The sequence below is a fragment of the Stenella coeruleoalba genome (assembly GCF_951394435.1).
Source record: "Stenella coeruleoalba genome assembly, chromosome: 1".
NCBI lineage: Eukaryota > Metazoa > Chordata > Mammalia > Artiodactyla > Delphinidae > Stenella > Stenella coeruleoalba.
This window is the reverse complement of record NC_137169.1, coordinates 29,549,052-29,556,664: the sequence shown is the minus strand read 5'-3', so window position 1 is coordinate 29,556,664 and position 7,613 is coordinate 29,549,052.

The following is a 7,613-nucleotide window of genomic DNA, read 5'->3' as shown; positions in this document are numbered from 1 at the left end:
GCTTGGCCCCATCCCTGGAGTGCGCTGCTTCCAGGCCTGGTTCTCCAGGAGTCCTGAGAGCTCCTCAAAGGCATGTAGACGGGGGGCACAGACTACTTGGTCACCTAGCACACAGTGGGTGCCCTGTGCACGCACCGCCCCGGGCTTCCTTTCTGTGTGGGGTGTGGATGGCCCTTCAGAACCTAGGTGGGACCCCAGGTATCTGGCTTTGCAAACATCTTCTCAGGAGCAGACGCTAAGCTTGGCCTTCCACTCCTAGTGGCTCAGAAGCTACTCTTGCTAAGATATTTCTTCATCTCCTCCCCCTCCCCTCTCCTCCATCCCACCTCTTCTCCTGACAGCCTTCATCTGTGTTTCTTCTCCTCTTCAAGGCTGGGAGCTGCTTAGAGGGGAAGGTCCTCCTCCCAAGCCCCCAGCTTTGTCCCCTCTGCTCTTCCCTGGGTCACCACAGCTCCCACCCATCTTTCTAGTCTGGGTCCCAAGAGCTACTTCTTTGGTCAACCCTAGTTTGTCCCTTTGTCCCCGCTGTGGATTCTCAAGTTCTCACATGTCCCCTCAAATTCTCCACATATTCCTTTTGTCCTTTTCTGTCACCCCACGCTCCCTACCTGCATCTCCTCGTCACTACCTGTGCCCCTTGACCTCCACCGTTTATCCCCACGGACTCCACCTGTGACCCTGCGGCCCTCCCAAGTCACCTCAGCCCTTCTTGTCTCCCCATGACAGTGGGTCTCCAGTAACGATTGTTGCAAAAGAACAAACAAATGGATGAGGGAAACAGCTGTGCAGATATTTGCAACTAGCTTGAAGTGTGATTGGTGTAAAGTGCTTTCCCTTGAATTATCTGCAAAATCGTTTCTATTTTTTGCTCAATGGTATGTGTGCAGACGCAAGCCCGGCCCTCGACTCCCCACCATGGGCTGTGGAATTCTTGTCCATACCCCTGCCCTTCTTTCCTGGTCTCTGGTCACACAAGCAAGGATCAGGAAGGTGATAATCTTCTAGCTAAGGGCTCCTGACCCCCTGGGGCACATGCCACACATTCGCTCTCTCAGGGGCACCCAGGAGAGTTGTGTAAACAGCCACCCAGGGCCCCATCCTAGCTGCTGTCATGCTCCTCTCTTCCCCAGGCACTAAGGCCACCATCCAAGGCCCCAGTCCCCTGACCTGATGTGTAGGGAACCTCCTGCACTTGGCAGGGAGAGCCAGAGGGTCATGTCAGAGTCCCCCGTATCCCTGAAGAACAGGAATCAGAATTTTGTTCTCTGTTCCCATCCCTTGGTTCTCATCTGTCCTCAAGCCATTCAGAGCTTTGGGCTTCTCTAAGTGTCTCTGACATCCTGGTGCTTGGAAGGGACGTACACACATGCTTGAAAGCAAAGGGACTCGGCCAGCTGAGTCAATAGAGTGAAATGAAGCCAAATCAGAGAAATGAGGCTGTGGCCACTGGCACCTGTCCTGTTTTTTCAACCCAACGCAACCCAGGTGGAAGAGGGGAGCCTGGGATTAACTGATTGGCAGACCCTGCTTCCCCAACACTCCGTCTTCCTGCTGCCTCAGAGATAACACAGAGCTGGGTCTGGCTCCTGCAGCCTGGTCTCCTCCATCCCCAGTCCAGGGCTCCCACCCAAGCCTCCTTTCCCTGCTGCCGTCCGCAGCTGCCTTCCCTCTGTCCTCTGGGAGACACAACAGCATTCGCAGCGAGGAAACTAGGCCTCCGAGCCTCGGGACCTCCCTGAGGTTTCTGAAGTCTTCCTGCTCTGGATGGGGAGGGAAGGGCGTGTTCTCTTTCTAAATAGAATCTCCTGAATTAAGTCTCAGGCTAGAGGCTGGGAAGTGCCCTTGGGGATGAGAAGATCCTGGACTGAGATGCAGAGAGGGGTCAGGCACATCACCAAGGACAGGACCAGGAGGAAGCCCAAGTGGGTAGGGGTGGGGGCTCCATGGGGAGGAGGAAGCCTGGAGAATTTTCCAAACCTGATAGCAGGTTTGGGGTTCAAGTCCTAGGCTTCCCTTCCCCCCTGGCTGCCAGCCTGCCCACTGCATGAACAAAGAGACCCCCCCCACACACACACGCAGCAACTCCACAGCTTCTGCGGGTGCAGCCCTCATCATGTGGGTGTGTGCGGGAGGGGAGTGGAGGGATGGCTTGACATGCATCCTTCCTCTGAGCTCCTCCTCACCGCATTCACACACATCCAGTGAACCCTGGAGGGCCTGGAGTGAGGAGTATGCACGTGTACTGCAGGCTTGCCGGAAAGAGATTTTTTTCCCCAGGGTGGATTCAGGAGCACGACACGTCCATGAAGCAGAGAGAGCTAATCACTAAGTACAACATGCCCTGACCATGTGCTGGGCACAATTTTAAGCACATTCCATGTATTAACTCATTTAATCCTCACAACAACCCTGCAGGGCAGATACTATTATTATCCCCATGTAACAGGTAGGAAACAGAGGCACAGAAAATTAGGTAAGAGACAGGGTAGATGTGAAGCTAGCTGCCTGGCTCCAGAGTTCCCACTTTCATTAGTCCTACGTGGATGCTCATAGCTCTGTGTGTGTGTGTGTGTGTGTGTGTGTGTATGTGTGTGTGTGTGTGTGTAATAGCATAGGCATCTTCCTGTACTCGAGTGTTTGTGTGTAAAGCACCAGGGACAGGTGTGCTCTCAGGCACGCCTGCCCAACCCTGTTCAATGAAATCTTGAGGAATCTGCCCCTTCTCCTTCCCGCAGAGGAATCTGTAGCTTTCCTCGTTCCAGGCTGCCTCTGACCAGCTCCCTGAGACTGGTGCTCGCCCCCTCTGTGCCCTCACTGCTGTGGACAAGGCACCAGAAGGAAGAGCAGCAAGAGAGCAAAGCACATTTGAGTGATCGCGTGTGGGGTGAGCTGGATTTCTAGCACCTGCTGCAGCTGGAATTTTGGCCACCCCCAGCCCCGTTCTGGGCACAAACACCAGTACTTCCTTCCACATTTGACAGTTGCTGGAGGAAAATCTCTTCCTAGATCCAGGCAGGATAGGGGCTATATCACCGGGGATCCACTGTGTCCTGAGGTGGGGGCTGAGACTGTTCCAATCAGAGCCCAGGTCTGACGTCATGGTGAGTCAGGGACCCAGTGCCCATGCCCCTCTGGCCCTGGGGCAGGGAGGCAGCATCTCTTCCCAACAGCCTGCTGTCCCCATCTCCCCCCGGGTCCTCCACCTGAGCGTAGAGGGCACGTGGTCCTCTCCACTCCCAGCCTGGCTGCCTGCCGCCTCGCATGTCTTGCGGGCAGAGAAGCGTCATACCTGCGTGCCAGAGAGGCACAGGTGTGCCCGCGCCGCTCACGCGGCTACCACCTGCTGGAATCTTGGCGGAGGGCGGGCTTGGGATGGTATCCACAGGAGAGACAGTCTGTGGCATAATTAAGAGTGAGCAAAACACAAAACAAGACATGTTTTCTTTCCTTTCTCTTTTCTACCACTTGCCCTAATTATTTTCCCGCTTTAAAATTCTACATCTGGTCACTGAAACGTAAAAAAAAAAAAAAAAAATTCGACATCAACTTTAACTAAGCTGGCCTTGGGCAGGGAAGTCTGGCAAACTTGGAGAAGTTCACTTGTTTATTTTCTTACCGCTCAGTGCCTGGATTTTCGCATTTCACTCTGTCTCTCGCTCTCTGAGGAGGGATGACGGCAGCTTCCTGCCCGCGGGGGGACAGGTGCAGACAGAACTGCTCGCCACAGCCTCCAAAGGGGTAATTCTCCAGAAACATCTACCGTTGCGGGACTTACGCTTTACTTTTGTCCCACCTCCGCCTCTAACCCCTGCCTCTTACTACACCCTATAAGGTCAGGGTGTGGGAGCAGGGTGTCAAGCAGCTGAGAGCGTTGGACTTGGAGTCAGAGCTCAGTTTGGCCACTTATTTGTTGGGCGCGGGTCATTCGTTCATTCATTCATTCACTTGTTCATTCATCTGCTTTCTCTCACTTATTCATTCATGCATTCACTTAGTCTCCCATCATTCAATTGCTCATCTACCTCCCCACCCCATCACTCTGGGCCAAGTACATCCCTGCTTCTGCCCCACCCCCAACCCCAGCAAGTTCTCTGTGGGCAAGTTATTTGGTTCCTCTAAGCCCATTTCTTCATCTTTTGGTTGTTCCAAGGACAAAGAGATCATGTGACTGGAAGCCAGTGTGGCTTCTGGCTCGGTGTGGTAGCATCATGGGGCACCTCTAATGTGACATCCATCATTAGACCCTGGCTCTGGGGCTTTCTGGGCCTTGGTCTTTGCTAGCAAGTCAAATGCCCAGACCAACTCCAGGGTCAGGTAGGTCAGCTGAATCCTGAAGGTTGCTGAATTTCATGATAAAGCGGATGATACGAGAGCTGGGTGCTCTGAAGGGGCCATGAAGCCTGGGTGGCTGACTGGGGAGCTCAGTGCAGTGCTGGGGTGCCCTGGGCTGTGCCATGAGGTTGGATGGTATCTGATGCTCACGCTGAAGGCTGAGGACAAGAAAAGCAGGCAGTGTCTGTCCAGTCTTGCGGGGGAGGCAGTGCATGAATGGCAGAGTTAATGAGTGAGTGAGTGGATGAACGTGTGAGTCTTTGAGTGAGTGGGTGATTGAGCAAAGGGCTGAGTACATCACTGGGTGAGTGACCAACTGAGTGACTGATGGAAGGGTAGATGACTAAGTAAATGAATGAATGAATAAATGAGTGCGTAAGTGTGAGCCAATGAATGAGTGAGGGATGAATGAGCAAATGAGTGAGGGAATAGGCGAGCAAATAATTAAACAAAAGATTGAATAGATGGATGAATGAGTGAAAGAGGAATTAGGTGGTTGAATGAATTAGGAATGACTGAATGAATGGATGAGAGGATGAATGGGTAAGGGACTGAGTAAACGAGTCAGTAAAGAGTGAAAAACTGAGTGCATGACCTATGAACAAATGAATGAATTAGTGTGGCTGCAGGTATGTCTAGTGAATGACCGAGGGATCCCATGAATAAGTTAATCAGGAAATGACTGAATGACTCCAATGAGGGAGCAAGTGACTATCACCCCCACCCTTGGTACCGGGGCCCGCAGACCCGGGGAAGTGATGGTTTCACGGGCAGTTCTCCCCTCCTCCCCTCCCCCTGCAGCAGCAGAACCCCCTCGGCTTCCGAACCATTGGAGACCGTTCCATTATGTAGAGATACAAACAGGATTGCCTTAGCATTTACTTCTCCACCAGAACTGCACCCAAACTATTGAAATGCAGATGTCAGGAAAATAACAGATCTCTGGTGGCTGGCCTACCTGTCCCCCTCACTGCTGAGAAATAACTCGCAGCAGCGGGTTAAGCTGACAATAAACACAGTAATTGACTTCAGTGGGAACGAACTTGCTTGACTATTGACAAAAATTTAAGGTGATGCAACCCTCACAGGGCTTGCTCAGGTGGCAGCCGGCCGCTGCAGTGCCTCTTCCTCCTTGGGACAGGGAGGAGGGACACACGCCCCAGGGTGATGAAGGGGTTCCCATCCCTGGGTGAAGAGGCAGGTCCCGGTGTCCTGAGAAGGGCCAAGTCTTAGCTCTTGTGGTTGGCATGGATGAACTTTGCTGAGGACGGGATGCTGTTAAGCAAAAAGTGGGTATGAGGGAGGCCTCTCCCGCCCCCCCCCCCCACCTCCTGCTCAGGCAGGTGACAAAGATTAGGCAAAGGGCTGGCAGCTTCTTGGCCCGGCTGCCCTCCAGGGTGAGCCGGGGGCAAGGTAGTTTCTCCCCCCATTCTCACCAGGGCCCTCTGAGGGCGCACTGGCACCGGGCTGCTGTGTAGCTGCCGCTTAGGGGAGTGGCGAGAGCCCCGGCTGCAGCGTCCAGCCCCGCCAGCAGCCCGCCCGCCGCCGGGCAGTCTGAAGGGAGAGGAAGGTAGGCAGGCTTCAGCAGAGGGCACTCAAGTCCTAGGAATCTGCACTCAGCAACCGCATGCCTGTGTTCGGTGGTTTCCTGGCGAAGCGGAGATCACGAATCTCGTAACTCGAGCCCAGGGCCTCGTCGCTCACCGCGATTGTGAGGGGACTGAGGGATGGAGTGGACCCGTCTACGCAAAACACACACACAGGGGACTCTTCCAAACGAGCTGGCTTGGCCGTCACTGGGGGCCCCCTCCCACCGGGCAGAAGCAGGGGAGGAGCTTCGGGAGGGGCTGGGAGGGGGCCAGCAGCCTAGGGTTCCTTCCTCTCCCATCCCCACCTGTGAGCCGGTGGGAGACATGAATCTCAATGGCAGCGACTTGGGCCAGCTCAGCCGTTTTTGGGGATGTTAATGAAATGCGGGAGAACTTGTCCTTGCAGACAGTGGCCCCTTTTATTTTGGAATGAAAAGCTTCATTAGTCTGAATGGGGTTGGGAGGCCTCATAAATCCGGCTCTGACTGCCTCGAGGGGGAGTGAGGAGAGGAGGCCTGGCTGGTGGGTAGACTTGTTTACCAACAACTCGAGAAGCCGGGATTGGCGGCTCCCAATCCCCGGAGATGCAGCTTGAGATCCTGCCAGCCCTGGTGCCTGCTGGTGGCAAGGCAGCCCGGAGAGGTGCACGACGGCGGGGAGAGAGGTCTGCGGGTTCCTCCTCACGAGCTGGGGATGGCGGAGTTCCCCAGTTTGTTCTAGTAAAGGACACAAATCCTATTCCACCCTTAGCGTTTCTACAAGCAGCCAGAAGCCCCAGTGGGTCTCCAGCAGAGGTGATGAGGATCTTCTGCTAGAGCCTGTCCCCTGCTTAGCCCAGGTGGGATAGGACAAGGGTCAGGCCTGCAAGCTTAGGGTGCAGATAGGCCGGCACGGGGACCGCAGCTCCCCACTCACAGAGCCGGGCAGTGATATACCTAGAGGGAGGAGGGAAGGAGTGAGGAGGAAGGAGGAAGGAAGGGAGGGGGGGAGGGAGGGAGAGGGAGGGGGAGGAGAAGCGTCACCCACTAGCTGTGTGACTTTGGACCTCTCAACCTCTCTGAGGCTCGGAGTCTTCAACTGTAAAATGCAAAAACCACCCAGATCCTATCAGAGGGCTGTGAGCCGGTTAGATGACGGGATGCATATGAGGTGTGCTGAGTGGTACCTCATCTGGAACACAGAAAACATGTACTAAGTACTAGTGGTCATTATTATCAGGGCTAATGTTTTTGTCGTAATGCCTCCCACCCTCCCCTGACTGGGAGGCAGCCGGCTGCTGTCAGCTTGGGGAGACCTCTGTGTTACAGAGTGACTTGCAGCCAGGTCCAGAATAAGGCCCTGTCCTCGGCTGGGGGAAGTCGGCTTCCCTTTGACCCCGCGGTTCCAGCTGGGCGGCCAGGCCTGCAGACCGAGCCCCACTGCCTCTGCAGCTGGAGGCTTTTCCCAACGCAGCCAACGTGGCAGCAGAGGAAAGCCTCCCTCCGCAGCGCTGGCTAACTCCCACCCACCGTGGGATGCAGCAGGAGCAAGGGCCCGCCGATGCTGTTTCCCCGGGGGTGCTGAGGGGGCTGCGGGTGACAGGGCCACACTCTCACGCCCTGGGATGCTCAGATCGCCCCTCTGCCTTCCTACATTCACTTCTGCGGCACCACTGTCCTTCTCGGCATCTTTGGAGGCTGCTGCCCCTCCTCT